Source organism: Mastigoproctus giganteus, chromosome 6 (assembly GCF_048544385.1).
Source record: "Mastigoproctus giganteus isolate SK-2022 chromosome 6, ASM4854438v1, whole genome shotgun sequence".
Taxonomy (NCBI): Eukaryota; Metazoa; Arthropoda; class Arachnida; order Uropygi; family Thelyphonidae; genus Mastigoproctus; species Mastigoproctus giganteus.
Window position 1 is genome coordinate 182089981 of NC_143580.1, and position 27929 is coordinate 182117909.

Consider the following 27929-nt stretch of genomic DNA (forward strand, 5'->3'; position numbering starts at 1 on the left):
CATTCGACTCAGTCAACAACGATACTGAACAAATGCAATGTATGTTCCGTCTCTCTCTCTCTCTCTCTCTCTCTCTCTCTGTGCAGTCAATCAGCACGCAGTGAGAGTTACTCATCTGCCTTCCTAAATCCTGTGTATCTTTCAAAGTACTCAACTGTGAACAGAATTTTTCACATTTCGATCCGGATTAACTGTAATCAGATTAGCGAGGGTTTTACTGTACAGTAATTATTAGTTCAGTAGTTTATAGTAGGTTCCCTTTTGAAAACTTTTCCACGACTTCATAAAGCGTCACCTTTTGAAAGTAAAATGGATCAGAATGAAATATTTCAGGTTTTATGTACAGTATTTAATATACTTATTAACACTTTAACATATAGCGTGCATGCAGTTAAATATAGCATACTATTTAAAGTACTGTATAGATAGGATAACCAAGTTTTCTGAACAAGAAACCAGGACTATTCACGTATAACGAGCAAGCGTATATGGATTCTTAATCACATTAGGGATTAACCAGTGGTAAGCATGAGCTAAAAAAAAAAAAAAAAAAAGCGTTGCTTGTGCAACAATTACTTGTTTCTATTTAAATTATATAATATTGACATTATTACAATGTTAACCGTTCTCTATATACGCACCACAAATCTGTTGTGCTTTGATTTTTTTTTTTTTTTTTTTAATGCGAAAGCGTTCTTGTGTACTCGTATACGTCATTAATTCATAAGTATGGATGCTCACATGCAATCCACTCCATTATAATACCAACAATATTTAAATCTTACAATGATTTAAATATTGTTGGTATCCTACATAAATCTTATATTATAAGCTGGATATCATATAAATTCTTTGGAACCCATCCTCTCCTTGTACCATTATATCTATGGGAAAACCTTACCCGATTTATGAACTAGTTTTCAGGAACTCGTGGCGTTCGTAAAAGTTAACATTAATAAAGAAAACGAAAAATTAAGACCTATATACCTGACATTTTATGTTATGAAGGAATACATATTCCACCAAGAACCTGGCTGGCCTTGATCTATTAGTAACATGCAGACGCGTTGTTCTGGTCACTGTTCCAAATTAAGGACTTAACGTTAAAACCTTGTGCCATTTAGGATCTATTGACTTTTTGCCTGCTCAATCTTTACAGTTAGCATGCAAGATGATGGAATATTGATTAGAATCAATGGAGAATTTCTCCCCCGAGGGGGGGGATTCTCCGTTTAATATTAAAAGGGTGGAGCTCCTCAGGTTTAGGCAGCACATTGTATTTTATTTGAAAGTATTATTTATTTATTTATTGTCATTTATTAGGTCGCTATCGACTATCTTACAGTTTACTAAATTATCTCAAATGAAATATCAGTTGGTGATAGGTCTGAGTAACCCCATTTTTTTAGAAATGGTGCAATTACAGAAGATTTCTTCCAACATTTCAGTTTGTAGATAACAACTGGTGGCAGCTAATTTCACCCTGTTGAAATCAGTAGCCTTGTTCTTCAATTCTCGATAAGGAAACGAACCGTATTATTGATTTTGAGTTACATTTTTTTTCTTAGCGAGGAGAGGGTGATGATGAACTACCCGTACTCGAAATACAACCAAACTCAGTTTGGCTGATTTTTATATGCTTAAAATATAAAAGAAATAATAATAATAATGGTAAATTTCAGTTCCACTGCAGTTTCTTAGGGACTCCAGTATTTACGAGCCTCGATATTACTATATCTAAGCATAATGTTGAGAACTAACTCCGTTGACTATGAGATGTTTATTTCCATTGTATTAATTGATTAAAAAAAAAAAAAAAAAACACACTTTTTTTTTTTTTTTTTTTGCGCAGGTGGTGTATACTTGCACTAAATGAGACTTCCAGAGTATTTCCACTCAGGACCGCGATAGTTCTAAATCCAGTACGTATGCTGTTTACTGTATACTCAGATGAAAACAGACCATGAAATTTCTGAACCGCTGACAGTGTTGCACCTTTTCTCTCTCTCTCTTTTTTCCCTCTTATTTTAAGTTTTCACGGCTGCTTAGTTATAACTTGAATTTTATAAAATAGGCATTGCGTACCTTTGAAACTAGCCCTAATTACCATACGCAGTGAGACTGTTTCCATTTCTTTCCCATACATTTTTCTAACTGAACCCTACATTTTTCTGAACCCTACATAACTGAACCCTACATTTTTCAGGCGGATCATGGCCAGGTAGGATTGACAATATTAACACTACAACTTAATCGCACCGATATTTTAAGTTAAACGAAAAAGAGAAGAGGTTTATTTTGTGACCAATTTTCAGGACTTTCTTGCCGCCTGCATTTGATTTGGTTTGCTGTTTGCTCCAATATTTCCTGACCTTTTGATCTCCGCGGACCATTTGCAAACCTTCCAGCTTAAACGCCTATTTTATTTTAGCCCATTATCTACGTTTAACAAAAAGTGGTTACTTGTTTATGTAGTATATTTGGTAATTTTTCAACCGCTTTATTATATCCTAAAAAATTCCACTGAAATACGAGGTTGGTTAAAAAAATACTTTTTTTTTTTTTTTTTTTTTTTTTGTAAACTTTGCGAACCCTTTTAATCCGCGGACCATAGATTAGGAAACTCTAGTTTGTTTAAACTTTGAGTTCTGCTTCTAGAGTTGATAGCAAATTATTAGCCATTAAAATAATCTAAATAAACTGTGTGTGCATGTCAGTACTTGTCGAGCTAGTTTTGCGTGGAGTTTTTTTTAGCCGCGTGTCACTGACGATCCTTTTGACGGACAAGTATCATGTCGGACATACAGATTGAACAGTGATATGTGATTCGTTATTGTGTCAGACAGGTTTAAATGAATCGGAAACAGAGATGAATGAAGTGTATGGTAATGAGTGTTTTGGTAGGGCGGCCATATCCAGTGTGACCGAACTTTCCAGCGTGAAGTGGTTTCTCCATCAAGACAATGCCAGGGTCCCATATGGCTAATATTTTGCAGACAGTGATCACTACCATAGGTGCCGAGGTTCTGCCACATTCCCCTTATTCAGCTGACTTAGCCTCGTTTGATTTCTTTTTATTTCCACGTCTGACGAATGCTCTGAAAGGCAAGCGTTTCGCATCTGACACAGCGATGCTCGCAGAGCCACAACGGAAGCACTTCAGTCTTTCGAAAAATGGCTTGCAAGAAGCATTTAATGCGTGGGTACGACGGTGGCGAAAGCGTGTAAAGTTCAAAGAAGAGTATTTCGAGAAGGAGAAATCCACAGTTCAGATGAAGACAGTTAAGATAAGATCTTGTACCAGTCCGCGAATAAATGATCACCCCTTGTATATGAAGGATTGAACCCTTTATTTAAGTAGCTATTAGGAGGAGATTTTGTTGGTTTAGCTCATAAAGCCAATTCAGATTCTTTTTCTTACCACCACTTTGTGTGTTAGAAATCAGATTTATTTTCAGGGTTTTTTTTATTCAAAGTTAATTCAATAATATATTGAATTAACTTTGAATTGAAATTGAAAAGATATCAGATTTCTTTTCAATTCAAAAATTGAAAAGAAATCGATATCTAAAATGATTAGGAATCTGATTTTACACATCAGAATTGGCTTTACGAGCTAAACCAACAAAGTCTCCTACTAATAGCTTTTTAAATACAGGGTTCGACCTTTCATATATTTTTAAGCTAGTATATATAAGTGCATTCTGCTTATAAGTTGGGATGGCTACAGGTACAGAGAGCTGGAATGAATGAATTGTTTCTTTCATAATCGAATAGATGTAATTAATATGATAGCATGCATCATCTTCTTCCTTTTATATTGATTTTTAATATATATATATATATATATATATAGTGCAGGAATTTTAAAAAAAGTTTATATATATATAAAAAGAAAGATTGTGGTCATTGTAAGACAAACAGCAGAATTTTCTTTTATTATATTTAAGGAAACATCGCTTTAAACTATTGAGGGCAATACTACTCTACAACATATATTTATTATTATTACCTTGGTAAACTTTCCAAACTAGAACTAAAATTCAATGATTTTTTTATTTGAACATGTATTTTTATCTTTTCTCACAAAATATTCGTATTAGCATGAAGAACGAAATTTTGAAGTCGTATGACTTCAAAATTTTGGGTCATTTGAGGCTTTTAAAAGTCTTTTAGCGAGAAAAGTCAATATGTATAATTTAATGGACACACTCATTCCACTAAAAATGTAGGCCAGTGCAATAACTGTGGAGAAAAACGTGTCATTGAATTGCATCACGTTATTTTTTGAAAGGGACGAGCCCCTACATTATTTAACGTAACAGACCGTCTGAAGAGGCAAGAGAACAAGTGGTAGCTACACTCAGTAGCAAAACTACAAATTCTGGTAATTTTAAGATTTTTTATAGCATTTTTCTCACCTACAAAAATTAGGCTGTATTTTATTACTGGCGTTTGGAGATTAAGTCATGTGCATTATGTGGAATGGGAGAGGGATATTTTGCCAAAATCGTATGTTTGTGGCAGCCCGTACGCTGCCACAAAAAAAAAAAAAAAAAAAAAAATTCAGAGGCCATTGTTTACTGTGGTCCCTGAATGCTAGCTGCTGGAAACAGCTGTAATAGATTTTACCTCCTCTGGCCATTTTAGGAAAGTATCGGAGTATTTAAAAAAAAAAAAAAAAAATCATTTTTAATACAATTGTTAATTTAGAATTCATAGCACTTCGAGCTTCATACCTCAATCGTTATCAATGATTTACAGTAGCGAAGAACAAGTCTACTGTGTTCTTTTACAGTATTTCTTCATTGTGTTACTTTGAAGCTGAGTGTTTCTTACTAGCAGGATGATTTATGTTGGCCATACCACAATACAGTAATACAATCAAAATTTAGCTCATACAGCAGGAACTATGCCTGGTTAAATCGAAAAGAATATAAATACGCTATTTTTAGGAATATGTGCACTTCTTGGAAAATGTTGCCCAAAATTCTCTGCGTTATGGTTCGAAGGTGCACGCATTGATGTCTTTATCTCTGGCCGTATCTAGAGAAAGAATGGTTAAAACGTCCAGGTGGACTACTGAAAAATCAATAAAATTACATTCGAACTACCCCACCTTTTTTACTGTGTGTCCATTTTCAGATCACACGTAATGGAGGCAAGGAAACGGGTGGTTGCTGAATTAAACACTGAGGTAGTTGTAATCCAAGGAGGTCCTTAGCTAGCAGCCATTGGACACCTCGGTTAACAAACTCTTTAAAGCGTTCTTGCGTGAGAAGTGGATCAACTGGGTGGAGATACCAAATCGCAATTTGACACCAAATGAGATATTGAAGCGGCCAACAATTTCACAGGTGTGCGAATGGATGAGAAATTCGTAGGAGTTAAGTGAAGCGAGATGGTTGCCGTGTTTCAAGAAATTTGGAATCAGCAATGCCCTTGATTTAGCTGAAGACGTTATACTCCGAAGAATGCGAACGTACAGACCATAATGGTGACAGTGGCGGCGGCGACGAGTTTTTGATTTAGTAAGCGGTAGCGAATCTGCGTTTCAACTATATACAGTGAAATATTTTTTTCTCTAAAATTGCCTTCAAAAAACGTGGGTTTCACCTTTTTGCCAGGTGAAAAAAAAAAAAAAAAAAAAAACCCTATAATTCGAAGAATTATTTCAGGAAAAAAAAAACAGTTGCGAAGTAAAGTCAAAATGCAATTATTTCGTGAATATCAGTAGTGGCAAATAATGCAAGGAAACAAGCTTGTACAGCATCAGCAGGAGAAAAAAAAAAAAAAAAAACTCCCACATCACCTATATACAACTCACTCTAATAATTTATCTAATTCTTCCTTAAATTTATTCGAACTACCCCACCTTCACACACAATTTTAACCGAGGAATTCGAAAACAGGCGAGGTGAAAGTTTTGTTTTAATATTTGAATTAAGAGAAAATTACATTTAAAATGATTAACATTGCTATTATCTCTAAATTATAAAAATGGGAAGTAAGCTGTCTTGTGAGATCAACATGCCTGTATGTGTGTCTGCTTCCCACTTCCCCTGTAATTTTTATTTATAGTTTGATTTGAATCAAATTTATCATGCTTGAGGATTATGCAGTATCCTGACTGGAGTATATTTATTTCTTCTCTCCATTTTGTCTCCAGATGGTATTCCAATTATAATCACCATCTATTTCGATCCTGCTGTTTCTTACAGCAGGATCGAAATGAAATTTACAGTACAGTGGAAGAAGATACAAAGTACGTTGTATCTTCTACTTCGATTCGATTTATTATTTAAAAAAAATTAATAATAAATAAAAATAATAAAAGAAAAATGTTGAAATTGTTTTTTATTCACCATTTTGAAAAACGAGGAAAAGTCAGTTTCATTAAGTAAGTTTAGAAATATGAATAATATAAAATGGACAAAATTAAATTTTGTCAATTTTATATTATTCATTCATATTGAATTATGTAAACATGTCTGGTAGGTTTTTGACCGAAAACGTTACAGAATCCCTCGCATTGTGAACGAATTAGAGGGAAAGTTGTCAAGAAGAATAACATCACGTTAGTTCTATTTAAACAGTTAACAGTTTAAGACAAAGTGAAATCATCTTAAACACAGTAAATATAGTATTAAACCGAAGTCAATCTTAATTACATTAAAAAGGGAAAAAATATAAAGAAGCACATGAGTCGAAACTTTGAAATAAAAGTGGGAATTGGAGGCATACTTGTTAAAGGTTGGAAACACCTGTTGTAGGTGAAAGATTGTTAAGATATTTGTTTTATAAGGCGACATTTCTTTCGACCATTATAGCATTCTGACATTAGCATCGCAATTCTGCTAATTTAATGTTAATGTTAAAAAAAAAAAAAAAAAAAAAAAAACAGTTTGCTACATTCATCCACGTGGTTGGCCTGCAGTTTGCTGCACTTGTTTATGTAACGATAATGTCCTTGCTGGAACGTTCTTATTGCTACGTCTGGTCTTGCATTATCATTTTTATAGTGTGCGCTTCTAAAAATAGAAACATTAAGTCTAACACTTGTCTTGATACGGTGCAATTTAAAAAAGTAACATGTGTGACATATTCATCTATTTGTGGATTCATTAATGACCTCTTTTGTATGTTCCTCGTTGAACACTAAATTTGAGTTGAGTGATGTCATTTCGTTTGCTCAGTTAATGGACAAACAGGGCTGATGAGAGAAAGGAATTGCGTTATCAGGCTTCTAGCCTGAGGGAGACTGACTGCCTTCGGGGTAGATAATCTTTAATATGTTAATACACAGACCTTTTTAAGTTTTAAATTGTGTATCGTCTCATTCATAGCCACATTCTCTCACAGTTTAATGCGTGGTCACAGGTCTTTGTGCAGAAACTTGCTCAAGATATGACTCTTCCTTGTACTAATAACTGTTTGCATTTAATAATTAATGTGATTGAGAATCTCTCTCTCTAATATGCAGTGTCTTGATAAACAGACTGTCTGTTAAGTGAAAGGTGGTCCATAGCGTTGAGAAGTTTAAGAATCATTGGTGTAGATCTACACCAATGATTCTTAACCACATTTTTTTTCTTCGCGACCCACATTTTTATATATGGGCATAAGTGCGCCGCCGATCCCAATTTTACACAATCCCGGCTTTTGCTCGCCAATAGTGTAGTGCGGTGGTGCTTATATACAATGTATTTCGCTTATTGTGATCGCGGATAATGTTATCAGTTTTATGAAGTCCCTTATACTTCTTCTTCTTCTTTGGTCCTTAGCTGGCAGCTGGGGGAGGCGGTTGGCCACGCAACCAGTATGCTGCTGTAGGTGCCGCAGGGTTTCGGACTTGCTCTGTGATGTTCTTCCATACCTTACGATCCATGGCTTCAGTCCTGGCCTGAATAAGGTCGAGACGTCGGCTCTTCAAGTCATCTTCTACTTGCTTGGCCCACGTTTTCCTAGGCGCGGTCCGTTGGATGCTCCATTGGGTGGGTCGTTGTCTCCAAAGGAGTGTGGATGGTATTCTGTTCGTGCCCATTCTACATACGTGGCCAAACCATCTGAGCCTTCGCTTCTGGATTTGGTCGGCAATGGTTGGTTGCTGTTGGCATCTGGCGCGGATGGTATCATTAGTGATGCGGTCGCGAAGAGAGATGCCCAAGATCTGCCGCAGGCATCGCATTTGGAATACCTCAAGTTTGTTCAAATCTAACTTGAGACAAATCCATGTTTCCGATCCGTAAAGAAGAATGGGCAGGATCAAAGTCCGGAAGAGTCGGATTTTAGTCTTTGTGGAAATGTTGGTCCTCTTCCACAGACACCATTTGAGCGAGGCGAACGCAGTGGCCGCCTGTCCAATTCTGCTGTGGATTTCCATGGTGGATGCAACTTTCTTCTCCTGGACCAGCGACCCAAGGTATTTAAAGTCCTGCACTTGCTCGATCTGGACGCCTTCGCGATAGATGGTGGCTTGCGACCCATCTGTTGTCAGGGCCTTTGTCTTACCAGCATTGATCTTCAAACCGTATGGCCGGGCAATGTCGTAGAGGATGTCCGTGGCTTCAGCGTCGTTACCGGCAAGGATAGCACTATCATCAGCAAACATCAGGTCAGTCACATAGTGATCCTTGTCATATTGTATGCCCTGTCTGTTTCTGAATGCTTGCCTCATAATGGCGTCGACCACGATGTTGAAAAGCAACGGGGAGGCTACATCCCCTTGGCGGACTCCAGTTTGGATGGTAAATTCCTCAGATAAATCGTTCTGGATGCCCACCTGGCTGGTTAAACCGTTGTATGCAGTTTGGAGGAGTGTGATGACTTTTCGAAGTACATGTTCAACCTCTAGTAGTTTCCATAAGGCAGGCCGGTGGACACAGTCGAAAGCAGAAAGTCAATGAAAACAATGACGGTTCGCTGTCCACACCGGATCCTCTCCTCCATCAGCTGACGAATGGCAAAGATTTGATCACAGCATCCTCGCCCGGGTCTAAATCCTGCCTGTTCTTCTCGACTGCTTTGCTCGCGATGTTTTTGCAGTCTTGACTGGATGATCTTCATAAAGACCTTTCCGATGATGGAAAGGAGGCTGATGCCACGGTAGTTCTTGCAGTCCCGGTTATCACCTTTCTTGTGGATCGGTACGATAATGGCTTTCCTCCATGTTAACGGAATTTGTTCAGTGCACCAGATGGTTTTGAGGAGTGAGTGTAGTCGGCGAAGCAGTACATCTCCCCCGGCTTTGATCGCTTCTGTGGTGACTTGGTCCACTCCTGGTGCCCTGCCATTCTTCAGGGATTGTATGGCTGCTTTCACTTCTTCTACTGGCGTCTCCGTAGCCAGGTGGGAAGGAGCAGCAGTGCGTAGCACACGCTTCTTGATTAGACCGGGGTTCGAGCCCGTCACCACCAAATACGGAGGATGCGGAAAGGTCAAGGGAATGACTACCGCATATTCCCGGAGCAATATGGCCTTAGTTGCTAATGCTCCTAATAAAAAAACCAAAAAAAATAACTTCTTCTACTGTAGGCTCAACATCGACCATAGATACTAATATATATACTAATACTAATACTAATATATAGAAATTATACTAATATATAGAAAAATGACGTTTATTGTAATGGAAGTGATTACGCATGGAAGTGATACGTATTGTAATGGAAGTGATTACGCATGGAAGTGAAAAATGACGTTTATTGTAATGGAAGTGATTACGCATGGAAGTGATTACGCAACATCCCAATTTTATTCTTGAATTCCGACACATTGCGTGTCCAGTTACTGCTGTTGGTACGTAAGTTTTGAGTGGTTGCCGGTGTCATTATTCCGTGAAAGATTTTTTTCACTGACTGTCTCTTTTAATCAATGTGACTGTTTTACAGTAGAACATTAACCTGTTTCTGATTCTTGATTTTAATACTTTTATCTATTTGTTTTTAATGATTTATATGGATTTTAATGAAATAGTGGACAGTCAAATTAATGTACTTTATATTGCTTGATTTTCATGTTTTCTTTTTATTCTCTTCCACTTTTTTATGTACACATTTCCTCCCTGCATCAATAAACAACGCTGAACAGCTGTATCCCGAAGTGATCACAATAAGCGATGTCCACTATATTTCAATCATCGCGATCTTCTTAAGAAAGGGGCTCGCATACCATATATAAATCCAGAGACAGATATATCTGTCAGAGCTCGAGACACAAAGTCAATAGGTGAGCTTCCGCACAAGATCAGGTTTGACGTAGCCGAGTAGTGATAGTATGAGTGTATAGCACGCGTTCCTTTAATGGATCGGGGGTTCAAGCCCGTGACTACTAAATTCGATAAATATTTGTATTGACGATTTATTGTAAACTCTACTGACTTGGTTGTCGTGCCGGAGTATAAACAGAAAAAAAATTTTTTTTTTCATCCCAAGGGGGAGATCCTGTGGATCATGTACGAACCATTTCTTAAGTTTTCCTGTGCGGGAGAGGGGGAGGACAGTTAGCGTCCCTCATGCGCCTGTGCATAAACGCCCATGTATAAATCGTAATGCATAAAATATACAATATATTCTTATACCCTTGGAATGACGGGGAGGTGGCTTATATGCTGTTATTATTATCTGTGTAGCGCACTAGCATCTAAGACGACATGGCACTGCATTTATTATGTCTTTACAAATGTGCGTATGTAAGTTGAGGCGATTTTCATGTTGTGCGGACTGAAAAACCAAAACAACTCACAAAGCAAACACCCTGCCTTCTCCCTTTGAAATCAGATAAAATCTCTCATCTCAACATTTAAAGGGCGCATAAACGTTGTCAAAAGGCAACACACACACACACACACACACACACACACACACACACACACACACATATAACTTCTGTAGTCAGTTTTATTTAATAGTATCTATCTGTAGGGAATTAGGTGTATAAGGACGAAACTAACAAATTAGTAAAAGTAAACTAGCTTTAGCCTGAAAGGCCTAGATAAAATTATATTAATGGAAATAAAAATGATGATGAACAATGAAAATAACAATAAACAATGAAAATTGTAAATAACATTCTCTCACTCGGTCGTCAGCATTATAGCCAAAGTAGCTTATGCGCCATCAAACCCCCCATATCAACAACAACACTTGGTCATCGGTTTGCTACTTCTTCGGGGGCTTTGAGCACACCGATAGCCAGACTAAAAGAATGTCTCATATCTACCCGTTTCTGTTATCCCCATTCCAGTTTTGCCTGATTTTAATTTTTAGGTGATTGTATAGAAATTAAATGGGAAGTGCTAATAAATGAGAAAATATAATATGTGTTAAATTAAAATTTTGTAAAATGTGTGTTAAATTTAAATTTTGTAAAAATAGTGTCAGAATCAGCAAACTGGGATAAGCGACACAAAGCCCAACGGGTATGTATCAGATTAAATGAGAATGGGTTCTTACTTACTTCTTGTTCTGTGGTGGTCAGACTGAAAAGGGATAAATTCCCGCCTTCTGGTTGTTTTATATGTTGATTAAATGACACACACACACACACACACACACTGGTGTTCAAAGAAAGTGATCACCCCTTAAAATTGTAATTGTCGTCCGAATAACGTAAGTATATGGCAATATTTCTTACAGATTGCATCAGATAATATTGACACGCGTAGGTGATGACGTAATATTACATCAGCTGTTACTTTCAGCTATATAAGCACGCTCTGCAGGAGTTGCAGTCATTCCATGCTTGTGTCAGAATAGCGAGTTACGTGCAGTTAACGCCACGAAGAAAGAGTGCTATTGTTGCTTTACGTGAGGAAGGATGTATAGTGTCTTGTAATTAGTGACAGTGAGTAGATTTCTTTCCAAACTCAAGAATACTGGGTCTGCTGATAGGAAAAAAAGTAACTGGAAGCAAACGAGTTTCTATGCCAAAACAGGACCGCGTTTTGAAGTGCTTATGCCTTAAAAACCGTGAAGCTTCTTCATCTGAGCCGAAAAGAGAATGGGAAGAACATACAGGAATGGTAGTAAGTGCAGTAACATTCAGAAGACGCCTCTTCAAAAATGGACTTGTAGCCTGTCGTCCTAAGAAGAAGCCCCTCCTCACACACAAAATGAAAAAGGCCCGATTAATTTGGCGTAAGGTGCATGTCAAATGGACCCCCGAGCAGTGGAAGTCAGTTATTTTCTCGGATGAGAAGAAATTCAACCTGCATGGCTCTGATGGGAGACAAACGATTCGCCGTAGACGTGGTGAAGGATACCATCCAGACTGTACGGTGTCTACAGTGAAATTCCCTACCAGCCAAATGATATGGGGGTGCATTTCGTATCGCGGAGTAGGTCACCTGCAGTTTATAAAAGGTTCCGTAAATGCCAATGGATACTTGGCTATATTGGAAGGCAAATTGCTGCCAACCATTAGAGACCATTTCAACCTGCCAAGTAACTGGATCTTTCAGGACGACTCTGCTCCTTGTCATCGGGTGAAAAGTGTAAGTAGGCACTTCTGTAGTTACTTTAGCTTCATTTCTGCATTAGAGGTTCGACACAACGTGTTTACATTTGTTACAGGTGAAACATTGGTTGGAAGAACGGTCCATTACAACTGTTAGCTGACCAGGAAACATCCCGGAGCTGAATCCTACAGAGAACTGTTGGCATCGTGTGGAATCTGCAGTTGCCAGAAAGAAACCAAAGGCCCTTCGTGAACTCCAGGAAGCCATAATTCATGTTTGGAACCACGAATTTTCAGTTCATTATCTTCAGAAATTGATCTTGTCAATGCCTCGACGGTGTGCTGCTGTCATCAGGCCAGAGGCGGTTCAACTAAATATTAGTTTGCACCAGGTGAACTTTCATCTTTTTTTTCCCATTTAAAATGATAAACTGAAGCAAATTGAGGTCTTTGATAATATTTCAGCCATAATTGTGTTTACCAAAACTTTTGTATAAAAATTGCAAACGCTCATTTTGGAATATTTTTAGAGCACCTGTCAAATATTACTTAACTCTGCCTTAACTATTAATAAATATCTTTTGTTTATATTTTTTCCTATTTGTGATGCTTGTCATTAATGTAACACCATCGCGAAAAAGGGTTAGAAATGTGAAATTTCTAGGTGATGCCCTTTCTTTGAACACCTGTGTGTGTGTGTGTATATATATATATATATATATATATATATACATATATATATATTATTCACTAAAATATATATTATTAATATTTTAAAGCAATCAGAGAACATCTGGGCCGCCCTCCTTAAACTCTACCGTCACTCACTGGTGTGAGAAATACTGGTCTAAACCAGTGGATAATGATCCCCAGGGTGTTTTCGGTGGATATCTAGGACCGTGGCTACATCAACGGTTCAACGGCAAGGGTCTTTCACCACTCTGTATCACTCCGGGATCAAATAGTATGTTAAAGCATTGTAGGTATCCAGCGGTTATGGTTGAATATTTGCACCGAGTTCACTTGTGCCATCGGTTATTTGATGCTTCTTAATTGCTCGGATTATGGCAGGTCAGATCGGCGCACCTATGCCATGCCACTATGAAGGAAATCCCGTATAAATAAAAATAATAAATTTTCTGTTTATATTCCGGGACGACCAAACGGTCAGAGGAGTTTACAAGATACACAGAATACAAGAAACAGCACCGCATTCAGCAGTCACGGGCTTGAACCCCGGTCACTCAAGGCACGTGTACTTATGCACCCGCGCGCCTGACCACTAGGCTACGGCGGCCTAATAAATTTTCTGTTTATACTCCGGGACGACTAAACAGTCAGAGGAGTTTACAAGATACACAGAATACAAGAAACAGCACCGCATTCAGCAGTCACGGGCTTGAATCCCGGTCACTCAAGGCACGTGTACTTATGCACCCGCGCGCCTGACCACTAGGCTACATACGTTTTGCTGTCATACGGGATTGTGACTTAGCAGAAGAAATTACATTAGAAAACAAAGAAGGGGCCTAGGCTTATTATGATCACTAACAAGAGGTGGGGGGGTCGTGTAACTTTGGCGGAATTTAATTTGCTTCACAAGGTTTCGCGCTTAAGAAAGCCTCAGGGCCTTAGTCTAGGCCTTGTTTACGTTACCTGTGCTGTTTTTTAATGCAAAACGATTTTTATCTTTAAAATAATTTTTATTATCTATTTTCGTAAATAACTACATTAGATTTCGATAATGAAAGTTCAGCTTTCTATAAGAATAAGGATGCAAAACTCTCATTTTGATCTTTCGGGAATTCATTCTTGAAAATCCTTAATCAGCTCATTTGAAATACGGAACTCTTGGGCCACTTCAGGAGACGCCTTACATTAATAATTGACAATTGTTCAGCCCTTTCGAAGGAAGAAGTCGTGTTATTAATAGGTCTCTCCCTCTGATAGAACACAGCTGTATGTCATTATAAAGTCACAAAAGCAGCACGAAAATTACAGCTGCAGTGCACGTAGCGTGACTGTCGCTTGACTCTTCTATCAGGGTAATGGTGGATTTCCCCGCCTCGATTACAGAAAATGATCTAACAGCTACTTTCCCTCTACGTTATCAAATGTTTATCCGGTATAACGATCTTATAGACGTCGCCTTTAACTGTCAAGTTTCATTATCTCCGGGATTCATTTCGCCTTGGAAGAAAGGGGGATGGGGCTTAAGAGCTTCAAAATAAATAAATAAAATTGTATTAAATTGAGCTTCCAGTTCCTTATTTGTAACAAAACAAATTTAAGTTTGCGTAATCCAATCAGATAACTTTACTTGTTTGAATTCCGGCATGCTGTTTTCATTTTGAACCAAAACATAGCCATGTAATTTTTTTTTTTTTTTTCTTTTATACATTGTTTCCTGTATTTGATTCGTACCACACAGTTGCTTAACGAATAACTAAACGTCCATCTGTCTGGCTTGACCTTGCAGGCCAGTTTTAAGTTCATGTTCTCCCCTCAGAATCAAAATTCGATTTTATACGTTTCAGAACTTTCATTAGTAATATCACGGGTCATTTCCTGGGTGTCCATAACGTCATGCAACAGCTCACTTCGGCTGTTTACCACTTCCGGGTTCCAAAGAAGTTTTTGAATATTTTCGTACGAGCTTGTAGAAGTTCAAAATGATGACTGATGTGCAATATTATATCACCAGTTTATGTACAGGATGCGGTAAATAAGTGGGACATGATTTGAATTGAAATATCTCTTTAATGAAGTGACGGGTTTACAGAATTCAAGGAATCAAGTGAACTACTACTTTGAATTTTAATGTACTCAATGTTTTGAAAATATTAATTTTGATTTCTGAGAACGCTATGTATTTTTTAAATAAGTGTGTGTGTGTACACACACAGAAAGACAGAGAAATTGCAAGTTGGTGATGAGGAAGGGATGGTGGATAACGAAATAAAACTTTAAAGAATTAAATTTCATTTTCACAAACAAAAATAACATCATTTCGATTAGGTTTATTCAGCAGTAATTCAAAAATAAATAAAAATTAAATAATAAAAGTTACAAAAGAGTATTTTTTAATCAGTATTTTGCTGTATATTTTATTTTGCAGTTATTTCGCCAGACTCATTTACTAAAAGCAAACTTAGCTTAAAATTTCACAAGATTCTCATCGGTTAACTGGTGGAGCCTGCTTTCCGCTTTCTTTAGGTACGGCTAATAATGGATCCTATTTCAGTTTTCTTTTAACGTACAAAATAAAAAATACCCCTTACTCTTACAAGTTTTGTAAATTTTGTTTGCATTAAACTGAAAACGTTTTTTTCTAATGGGTGATGCACATAATTCGAACGGCATCCATCTTTGTTTTAGTTGACAGATTGAAATAACACCAGGATACTCTACTAGTAGCCTTTCATTTTCTTCCTCTTCTAATGCGAATCCTCTGTTAGACGGTCCCAGAGAACAGCAACATTAACCAGGGAAATTATTCACACTTGATGTGGTGCTTTACCGTTGTCTTCCTTTTGCTGTGTCTGTACTAATGTGTGATTACAGGCCGATTTGCTGGCTGAAAAAAAAAAAAAACTATTCAGAATCCCCTTGGAGAAAATATCTTGAAATATGCTAACCGAGCCTCGATTGAAGAATCATTTAAAAGTTTTTAAATCGGAAAATTTCTTTTAAAATTCTTCCAGTCTACAGCGGCATCGAACCCAGAACTCTAATTTTAAAAATTTCCATTTTTTTTTTTTTTTTTTTTTTTTTTTTGCTGTCTAGTATAAATTTGCTTCAGTCGGGTTGTAAATACCAAATTTATTAGCATAGAGACACGGTGATCTCATAAGTTTGCTTTTCATTTTAGAAAAATAGATTAAAATGTTGGAATTACAGAACATTGTGAAAAACGTGTTTACGTTCCGCTTAAGTTCATATACAGTATTACATACAAAAGATATTCGCATGCTGGTATTGTACTGTTATTCTGGTAGTCTGTAGTTCTCCGTGGCAGCATAATTGGTTACGCACTCGTTTTGGAAGGTTTTGGTTTGAATCCGTCGAAAACTGTACGAATTCGTGGGGGGGGGGGGAACACATAAGTATTGTTAGTTGATCTTAGGCGTCGAGAGTTTTATTCGAAGTTATTCAGTCCACCCAGTATGTAAATCGGCCTGTGAACATCTTGTATAGGCAATAATACACGATCAAAATCTTATGGATTCGCGCACTGTGACCAAAATAGAGGTAAGCCTCGTGTAACACGATTCTTATGTTCCTATAAAATGTCGTGTTGTGCGAAACCGTGTTATACGGGACTAAGAAAAAGTACAAAAAAGGGGGGGGGGTTACGTTCCAAAAGCTAACAAAAATACACTATTTCGTTAATAAAATGTTAACAAAACTAACGAAAATACATCATTCTAGATTTCGTGTATCTTCTGCTCTTTAAGAAATCAGTAATCTGGGTTTATTTGCTTTTGCTTGATAAATCTTTGTGAATTTCATCGTCTGGAAGTAAGCATTTTTGAACTTTGGGCTCTTTTCATCTGCGCTATCATCCTCTGAATTGATTTAATTTCACCTTCGATGCCATTTGCACAAAATCCGCTATGCTGGCCTCTTTTCGACCAATAATTCTTGAACGCCTTCAGTAATATCTTTTTTTTTTTAGGAGGATTGGCGACTGAGGCCATATTACTCGTGTATATTGTCTATAAATTGCGTATCCTGAGGTCGATTTTCTATTTTCAAATCATGCTGCCCGACTAACTCGGCAACGTTGTGAAAAAGACCCATAAAAATTCCTCCCTTCATCGACGGGATTCGAACTCCTCCCCACACCTGGTGGAGGAGGGCGATTCTATCAACTGTTCTACCCAGGAGGACTTCAGTAGTCATATCATCAAAACCTTCCCCTCCTACCGACGTAGCAAGTTCTACTATCGCACCGATTCCGTTTTCTGCCGGTTCAGTCATATTTCCTGAATGAACTGACTATGATCATACATTTCCCACATGCATTTAACGTTGACGGTTTTACTTCTTTCAGCGATAAAGCTATGATTCTGATACAGTCCGCAATGGAGAAATGTTTCCATGCCTCCATTACTTCAATGGATTCGGAATAAATTTTTTTGCAAAATCAATTGTAACGATTTTCTGATATAATGCCTTTATCTAACGGCTGATGAAAGAAGTTGTATTAACCCGGTACAACCGTGATGGTAGGAACATAACTTCAACGTTTGGATGACTTAAATCTTAAATCCAATAGTAATAAAATTTTGAAATCTAGATTTTTCAACAAGTACAAGTTCAATATCACAGAACGTAACAAGGGAATTTCCCAACAAAATAAAATACAGGGATTTCTCAATATTTTTATTTATTATTATTATTTTTTTTTGACTGGCGAGTCAACAGCGGGTATTCAAAAAGAGTTGGAAAATTACAAACAACGTAATAGCAGGGTTTTCCACGAACAAAAGCTCAAAAATACCGTGTTAGAGCGAAACCGTATTGTAGAAGTATCGTGTTATACTGGGGTTGCCTGTATCCGATACGTGAACCAAGCATCCAACTCTGCCCCCCCCCCCCCGTTTCCTTTTATATATCAGGGTTCTTTCTGCTTTGCAAACGTTGGTACTTGTATTGTTATTTGTTTGATAAGTGACAAGGGCCCTTGTGACTTATCAAAGTTTCAGTAATGTTTATCAAGAGTTCTTTCCGAAAAGCCTCTGGAATATAATCCAAGATCGGCCCAGGAACACAGGCTTAATACACAATAAAGATATACGTGTATTTGTATCTAGCTCGTGTGAACCGCCACATTATGGCAAAAGTAGCTGATGTTCCATGGATTCTTGTAGAATGAAATCATTCTACAAGAATCCAATTTTCTCCGGTCATTGGCGATTCGAATGTGTAATTTTAATTATACAATACAAACTTTTTTTTTTTTTTTTTAATGAAGAGGATGCATTCCTCTGAAAAAGTATTATTGATTTGATCATGGAGATATGGAAGTTTTCAGTAAACAAAAACAAGTCATTAAATAATGTCAAGATAATTGATCACTCTTTTGGTTAGTTTTCACTCGTAACACAAGGTTTCTTTTGAAGCAGGTTTCGGAGTCGAGGTCCATTGAATAGCGTTGGCCTTCCGCATCATATTGACAAGTGCAAATTCATCTTTGCTCCCATTACCCCATTCCTCTTACCAGCAAGGTCAGCTAACTTAATTTGTAGTAGCATAACTTTATTTTGTGGCAATCATGGAGATCCCCCAAAGAAAGCCCCCCCCTCCCCACTAGCGGCTGGTTGCGACCTAACAGGGTCAAGGACCAGTGAGTCAGAGTGATATTCATGATGGATTAGGTCAGTGACCCGCAAACTTTTTATGTTCGACCCGATGTTTTGTGGTCCTATTTTACGCAGCTACAATATTTCTTAGTCTGAGTACAGCATATTTATTTTATACCTCTTTTTAATATTTACGCGAACTCTCTTGACCTCAGGTTGCGCACCATTAGATTAAGTGGCACAAATGCTTCAGTGAACTTCCTTTATATGTTTTCGGTGACAACACCGGACTGTTAAGTGATGAGGGAAATTTAAAATACCGTGAGATCCTAATTTGAGTGGCAACTCTATGTAAATTTCACAAAATTATTTATTCTTCAATTGACAGTGATGAACTCCAGTCCTGTCTTGATTCCCTCTCACTCTGGTTGTTGAATGTAACTTGTTTCTAAATCCATTCAGGTGTAAATTATGTCGCTTTCGCTCGGATCATGCAGTTAGACCCTCCGTCTTTACCGATTATTATATTGGAAACTCTCTAATTGCAAGTACTGATACATTCAAGGAATTAGGTGTTCTATTTCGATCTGACCATTATCCTTCTTCCCGTGTTGATCACGTAATTTCTCAGACTTCCAAATTTCTTGAATTAATTAAGCCTTCTTCCTCCAATTTCAAGAGTGGCAGAATTATAATTCTTCTCTACAAGCAACTTATACTTCCCAATTTTCGTTATTCTGATATTATTTGGTCTCCACAAGAGGCATATCTTTCTCACAGACTTGAAAGAATTCAAATTAAATTCATTAAATTCTTATTCTTTCAAAATCGCCTTGCCTTTCAGTGTCGAAACTATGGAGCTCTTTATCGTTGCTTCAGAATCGTTCCTCTTCACTCCAGACAACTCCATGGGTCTCTTTTTGTCTACAGTATCATAAACTCTTATTATCGATTCTCCATCTCGTCTTGAACACATACCTTTCACTATACTCCACTTGATTTCTCGTTATAAAACCAATTTCTCATTGCCTGTCCCTCGTACTCAACACTTACTTGGAGGTCCTCTTTTCCGTTTCCTTCAGGTATTGGATAATCGCAATGTTGATTTTACACCTAAACCGTCTATGTATAAGGAATTGCTCTTTATTCTGTTTTTTAAATCCAAATTTTGTATATATTTTAATACTAGTGACTGTTTTGTGTTGATTATCTGTAATTCTCAGCGTTCTCACTATTATTTAGCGTCTACGTGCCCTGGGTGAGAAGTTTGTAAATAAATCAATAAATAAATTGTTGAGGCATGTCAGAAGCCAATTAGGTTATACATTTGAGTATGATGATTTCGTAGAAGTGCTTGTGAAAGGAAGGCTCTTCTTTCAGAACATTTCGTTTCTGCGCATCCGTCTTATTGTACATTCATTTCTTTAATCAGCGCATGGCAACTAACATAATATCCAGTGCTTCAGTGCCGACCGGGCTAGCTGGGTGGGTAAAGTGCCTGCCTGGCAACCCAATCCTGCCTCGAGCTTGGATCAAAGTACTGCAAAAACTTGAACATACTTGAACTCGAAAAGGAAAGGGATGAATCAGATTGGTCCACTGGATATTGATGGTTCAACAGTTGAGGATCCTGCTCAGGTGGCTAACAATCTAAACGAGTATTTTGCATCTACATTCACGCATGAGGAGTTATTCAGGAAGGAGAATGACGTAGGTAAAGTAAACATTGGCAATGAGCTGGATGATTTTGTAATAACTGAGAGGAAAGTGGAGGAGAGATTGTTGAGGATAAACATAAAAAAGGCACCTGGGGTGGATGGGATCTATCCAGTTATATTAAAGGAGGCAGCAAAGGAAGTAAGCAAACCCTTAGCCATAATTATGAGAGCTTCCTTGGACTCAGGGGAGGTACCTATGGACTGGAGATGTGCAAATGTGACCCCAATTCACAAAGGAGGTTCAAAGGCTGACACAAGTAATTATAGACCTGTTAGTTTAACTTCTGTTCCAGGTAAATTAATGGAGGCACTGGTTAAAGAAGCACTGCAGGATCATCTAGACAAGAATTCAGTTATAGCTCAGACGCAGCATGGTTTTGTTAAGGGCAGGTCTTGCCTGACCAATTTGATTGGATACTATGATGTAGTCACAAAAGAACTGGATGCAGGGAATAACTTTGATATTATATATTTGGATCTTAGAAAGGCTTTTGATACTGTTGCACATGGAAGACTGCTGCACAAATTGGAGCAGTGTGGCATTGGAGGCAAATTGCTGCTATGGATAAGGGGATGGTTGAGTGGCAGAAGACAGAGAGTGGTAATCAATGGACACTGCTCAACGTGGACTAATGTTATTAGTGGAGTTCCTCAAGGTTCAGTGTTGGGTCCGTTGTTGTTTTCGGTGTTTATGAATGATATTGATGATGGGATATCAAGTTTAATGTCCAAGTTTGCAGATGATACAAAGGTTGGCAGGGTCGTTAAGGACAATACTGACGCTATGCTGCTGCAACAGGATCTGGAAAGGTTGAACAGATGAGCTGAGAGGTGGCAAATGAGGTTTAACATCGACAAATGTAAAGTGCTGCATATGGGAAACAGTAACCCCAGAGCAACGTATCAACTCTGCGGTACTACACTGACAGTGGTGGAGAATGAAAAGGACCTGGGGGTAATTGTGCAGGCAGATATGAAGTTCTCTGAGCAGTGCAGACGAGCTGCAAGAGTAGCTCATGGTGTCTTGTCAATGATATACAGGAATTTTTCTAGCAGGGATAAGGAGGTGATTATTCCCTTGTATAAGGCAATGGTAAGGCCACATCTTGAGTACTGTATACAGGTCTGGAGGCCTCATTTCAAGAAGGATGTAGAGCTGCTGGAACGGGTACAGAGAAGGGCAACAAGATTAGTAAATGGAACAAAGGGTTGCTCTTACGAAGAAAGGCTTAAGTTTTGCAAATTACAGAGTCTGGAGACTAGGCACCGGCGAGGTGATCTGATAGAGGTGTATAAGGCTTTGAATGGTTTGAGCATGCTCAATGCCAATGGGATTCTTCATCTTTCTCAGAATAATCACCTCAGAGGGCATAAATTCAAATTGAGGAAGGACGGATGTCGGATAGATGTGCGGAAATTTGCCTTTGGCCAGCGGGTGGTTGGTTGGTGGAACCGACTTCCATCACTTGTTGTTGAAGTTGATAGCCTAAACAAATTTAAAGCTCAACTGGACAGGTATTTCGAACGAACGGAGGGGTGAAATGGGAGTGGTTTTTTTTTTTTTTTTTTGGCTGATGCTGAATAAGCTTGCTTTCTTGCATCATATGCCTCTGCTAATGCTAATGCTAAAAACCTTGGGAGGTACATTATGGCCACAGAAGCCGATGCGCCAACAACCTACAAAAAAAAAAAAAAAAAAACAAAGGTGCTTCAGCGACAACATACGGTATAAGGATAGGCTGTATAATATACACTGAGATCACTAAATTATGACGACCGATATGAAAACTGAATGCAACCCGTTGACCACGTGAGGTACGAGAGTGCGGAGTTAGTCGACTTACATATCATAGATAAGGTGTCAGTGGTTCAGTGGGTAGTAAAATTCCGAGCGTGATGGGTAAAAGGAAGGATTTATCTCGGACTTTGATAAAGGACAGATTGTGGGAACTCGACGAGCTGGTGCCTCGATTTCCCAAACGGCTGAACTGGTGGGGTGTTCGAGAGCCGCCGTAGTTAAAGTGTACTAGGATTGGCGTCAAAATGGTCAAACAACGACCCGACGGCAAAACTGCAAAGGTCAGCAACAAAAGTTTGATGTCAGAGGTGAGCGCCGGGTCCAACGACTCGTACAGGCGAAGCACTGTTCTAGAGTTGACTACCCAATACAACATGGGCCAACCCGGAACAATATCTGGCATGACCATGCGTCGCACGCTCGCACGTATGGGCTATACTAGGAGACGACCCCTACGGCAACCTCTCCTAACCAACGTTCATCGGCGTAAAAGACTCGCGTGGTGCAAAGAGCATACAAGTTAGACGTTAGAAGACGTTACACTTTTTCCCGAATGGCGATGGTGTCTTCCAAGATGACAATACGCTGAGCCATCGGGCACTTATTGTGCAGGAATGGTTTGAGGAACACAGTTCTGACTTCCAGCATATCGATTGGCCTCTGAACTCCGCCGATATCAATCCCATAGAACACTTGTGGGGCACTATGGGAAGGCATACCAGGTGTCTGGATACACCAATCACCTCCATACCTGCATTGCTGGGCACATTACGCGCAGCTTGGTTGGCTATATCTTCCGAATGCTTCCGACATCTTGTTGAACAATGCCACGTCGGATAGCTGCTGTACTGTGAGGGCAAAAGGAGGACCTACGAAGTATTAGGTAGGTGGTCATAATTCAGTGATCACTCAATGTATATGGGAAAAGGAATAATAATTGCCGGATTTCTATTGGTCCGATTTTAATGATATTTGGGAAGGCCTTACAAGTTGTTCTAAAAGAGCCAGATATAAATTTTCATAAAATCGTTCTACTGTGAGTCGAATTTTTATATGCGGACGAACGGACAAAGAAGTAATAATTGCGGGATTTCTATTCGTCCGATTTTAATAAAATTTGGAATGGCTCGACAAATTTTTCCAAAAAAGAGAAATATAAAATTTTATGGAAACCTATCCATTAGCAGTCAAGTTGTTACATGCGGTCAGACAGACGGACTAGCATAACGAAGACAGTAGGAACTTATGCATATATGCTAACGCACCTACAAACATTTAAAAATGTTTAATGAGAACTTGGTTGCTGGATAATTCTGCAAACGATTACGCTTACTGTTTTCACAGCCAGATGCAGACCACAAAACAAATTTGTCTTAAAAAAAAAAAAAAAAAATGTAGTGTATGCATTGCAATATGGCCTTGCACAGACACAAAACCGGGTATACTTATCATGAATTGCGGCAGTTTCCCAGTCTGTGGGACTTGATAAGTTTTTTTTTTTTGCAGTAGGCAAACATCCTATTAGCAGTGATGAGAAATAGAGGTATACCTATAACAGCCTAACGTAACCAACCTTCTGTATGAGTACACATCATTGTATTGAAAAAATAGTTAATTATTTGTATGTATAATATAAGATTTTTATGGTCTGCGGCCTCTACCTCAAATATAAAAGTGGTCCGTATCTGGAGGGAGGGAAGGGAGAGAGGGGGGGTGAAACATTGAATTATAGAAAGTGCACTTCCGACGTTGATATTCAATGCATTTGCTGTTTCGCGCGCATAGATTTCTTAATTTTTCCCAAATAAGGTCCTTATTGTGGTTAATACTGTGTCCGTAATAGATTTGGGCCTATTTACACGTTGCTAAATCGTTTATACTTGTTCATCGCTCTTAAACATTATTTGTAAATTTTTATTTTTCAGTAATGCATTTTCCACCAACCTGCTTCTTTATTCTACAAATTTCTGAAAGTTCCTTACTGCATGATTGTATAGGTCCCTCCCACCCTTCCTTATTGCAGTTTGGGTTTTCATTCCTCCGAGGCGACTCCGTAGCCAGGTGGGAAGGAGCAGCAGTGTATAAACAGAATGAGTATAAACAGAACATAAATCAGGGTCGAAAAGTTTAGTTATTGTGAGTTCTCAGCAGAACTTGTAGTTTCGTCTCTGGTTCTTAGGCTAATTGCTTTCATGCTACAACAGAGTTAGTTTACCCATGTAATCAAAATACATACAGTGAGGTGTGCGAAACATTGTTTCATCTCTCTCTCTCTCTGATGTATTTAGATCTATTCCATTTCTCTATACAGGGTGTCCCATAATGAATTGCACTTACGAAAAAAATCATAATGAAGAAAATATGCATTTTTATGAAAGATATTCTACACGTAATGAAAAATTATTTTCTAAAAATAAGATCATCGAGATGACGTCCCTCACGACGATGACACTCCTCAGATTTAACCCTCAAATTTTCAAAGACACGCGGACACATTGCTGGCGGAATGCTTGCGATTTCGTGACGGATATTTTCTTTTTAGTTGCTCCCTTGTTGTTGGATTATTGGAGTAAACACGGCTCTTGCGTTATTGCCACAAACAAAAATCAAGTGGTGATAAATCAGGACTTCTTGGAAGCCAGTTGATGTTACCTCTTAAATTAGTTTTTCTGGAAACAGTTCGCGAACCACCGGTAATATTGCATTCGATGTGCGACACGTCGCCCCGTCTTGCTGGAACCATGTCCTGGTATTCTATCCTGGAAATTCCTACAGTTGTGGGGTCAGGAAATCTCTCGGCATTCGAACATAGCGTCCAGGATTAATTAATTAATTAATTACAGCGTGGCCGTGCGAGTCCTTAAAGAAGCACGGCCATTATTTCAGAAGCTAACATTGCAGCCCAAACAGTAACTTTAGGACAGCAGTTCCCAAACTACTGAGATTTACGGATCCCTTCAAAAATCAAAACATGTTTGTTGATCACCCCTCCCACACACACACACATACAGTATATATATAATAACTTTATTTATCAATTTGCTATACATAGAACGAATAATTTGAAATATGTATACAATTATTATATACTAATCGTATAGAAAATAAGTAATGTTCTATAACAAAATTCATTGTGATTCCATTAATATTTTTAAAAAAATAAACACATTACTTGTGATACCTTCTGAACGTTTCACATACTGGTCTACGGCCCCAGTTTAGGAAACGCTGCTTTAGGACAATGCATTGCAATTCAAATGAAAATGAGCCTCATCAGAGAACAAAATGTTGCCAAATTCGGTAAATCTTTCGAACATTTCATTGGCGTAATTTACCCTTGCAATGAAGTTAGGCTCTTTTAAAATCTTGAACCAATTGGATTTTGTAAGGGTGCAGAATCAAATCTTTCTTCAATATTCGGTGTACAGATGTTCGGGGGAAAGTTTAATTCTGCAGCACGTTTCCGAACTGATTGGCGCTGATTCTCGCGTACTGAAACGTTTACGCGCTCCACATTCTCATCACTTCTTGAAGTTCTTAGACGGTCGTTGAGGGACTAGCCGCGCGCTCCCTCCACCACTCGTTTTCGAGCTATAAAGAAAACAAAAGTGCAGTTCATTATGGGACACCCTGTATTTAGACCAGTTTCAATCTTCTCTCTCTCTCTCTCTCTCTCTCTCTCTCTCACTCTCATGATGATGTACTGTATTTTTAAACAGAATGGATCTGCCTGTGTAAGTACGGTTTTATATATATATATAAAAAAGGGAATACGATATATTACTGACACTAATTGAAAATTAAGCTGGATTGTAACTTGAATTTATCTCGAATTTTAAACCAGCCTTTTGTAATATGCATACAAATTGGATTTTTTATACTCCGGCACGACAACAAGTCAGAGGAGTTTACAATTGATCATTTCGACAATGAATACAATCATTGCCATACAACTTAATATTATAAAACATTAAGATATCCAATAACAAAATTAGATTATTTGTTCCAGTTGTTTGTTATTTGGTTTTTAGGAGCATTAGTAACTAAGGCCATATTGCTCCGGGATATGCGGTGGTCATTCCCTGACCTTTCCGCATCCTCCTTATTTGGTGGTGGCGGGCTCGAACCCCGGACTAATCAAGAAGCGTGTGCTACGCACTGCTGCTCCTTCCCACCTGGCTACGGAGGCGCCTATTTGTTCCAGTTGATGCTGACTATTGTCCCTGCTGGATCCGCAAGTTAAGAATCTCTCTACCGCTCTCTCTGTATATATATAAAGATACATATTTGATTGCAGCCTCATACCTTTTTCTGCTTTACTTGGGTCCTATTTCCACAGAGTGAATGTTTTATATTTTTCTTATGCTTGAATTTGTTCCTGTAATAATAAGTAACATGTGGAAGTAAAAATTTCTGCTCCTTAACAGCACGTTTTACTTGTAATTAGCTGGTTATTAGAAAAGTTTTCCAGATTAACCGCTTCGATCAAAATAATCTTCCCTAGAATGTTTAATTGGGGTAATCATTTACTTCAGTAACTGCAAGAAATTTCCTCCTCACGATGGTAGCGGTGTTTGTAATTGAAGACCGTTGCAGTCATTTCATGCCAAAACTGCTCGTGATGCTGCTACAGTCGAACTTTATTTAAGCATTAGATTTTCGTGGGTAAGTTGTTGTTATGCAAAGACAAGTACAGTAGTGACTTCAGTAACCTTTTCCACGACCTTTTACATGGTGCTCATAAAACACAACCTGCTGTAATCATAATTAAGGTAAATGTGCTCAGTCACTGCTGTCACCTACTGGGCCTTTATACGAGTTTTATGTTCCCCTGTAGAGCCAGATAATACTCCTGGTTTATCCCACGTGAACCTTTAAGGACGTTGAATAGCCACATTTTACTGATGGGTTCAGTGAATAGTTAAATCAGCCTTATCTTTTGTGAGGGAGTGCAGTTGTAGTTTGCGGTATAAGGGACATTATTATCCAATAACAATGAGTACTGGACTACCTGTCATCAATTAATCCACGGCACTCGCTTATACTCGAGATCCGTGAAGACTCGATTTTCTGTGTATTATGCAGTATTTTCAGATGAAAAACTTTCATTGCTTTGCTTTATTTGAATCACATTTGAAAGTAATTTGAGACATCGAAAGCTGCATTCAGTGGCATAACTGCTATGTGGAGTAGAGGACGGGGGAAACGGCTGATCTGTTATGCTTTATGGTAGTGGCTCCCAGTCTTTTCTCACTTGAGTCACACTTTGTTCTAAAAGATGTTGTATTCCAGGCACCTCTAAAGTAATTGCCATTGAATACAGTTCAATTTTTCCCAATCTCACGGTACATTTCAAGAAGGTCGCATCACACCCCAGTGTTGGTGCATAGAGGTTCGCAACCACTCGTTCACAGTATGGTTTAATTGCTATATTTAAGAGCGGACGCTGTCGGTGGAAAATTTATGGAGTGCCCGGAATTTGTAGCTACGCTGCTGTCTGCGTTTGTCTTCGTTGCAATGGTATCGGATATAAAATAAGTTAGGATATAAAATAAGTTAGGATAATTTTTCTGAAACTGTGGCTTCCGGGAATACCTTGGGTCTGTAGATGCACTTAGTGAATCTGCGAATAATGCCCGAAATCTCTTA

The 27929-nt window shown here is 38.3% G+C and overlaps 1 protein-coding gene across 5 annotated transcripts in view; it reads left to right on the plus strand.

Annotated features, from left to right (window-relative positions):
- Positions 1–27929, plus strand: part of LOC150084794 (uncharacterized) — a 496975-nt gene that overhangs the window by 147474 nt on the left and 321572 nt on the right. The gene's annotated exons all lie outside the window — the stretch shown is intronic.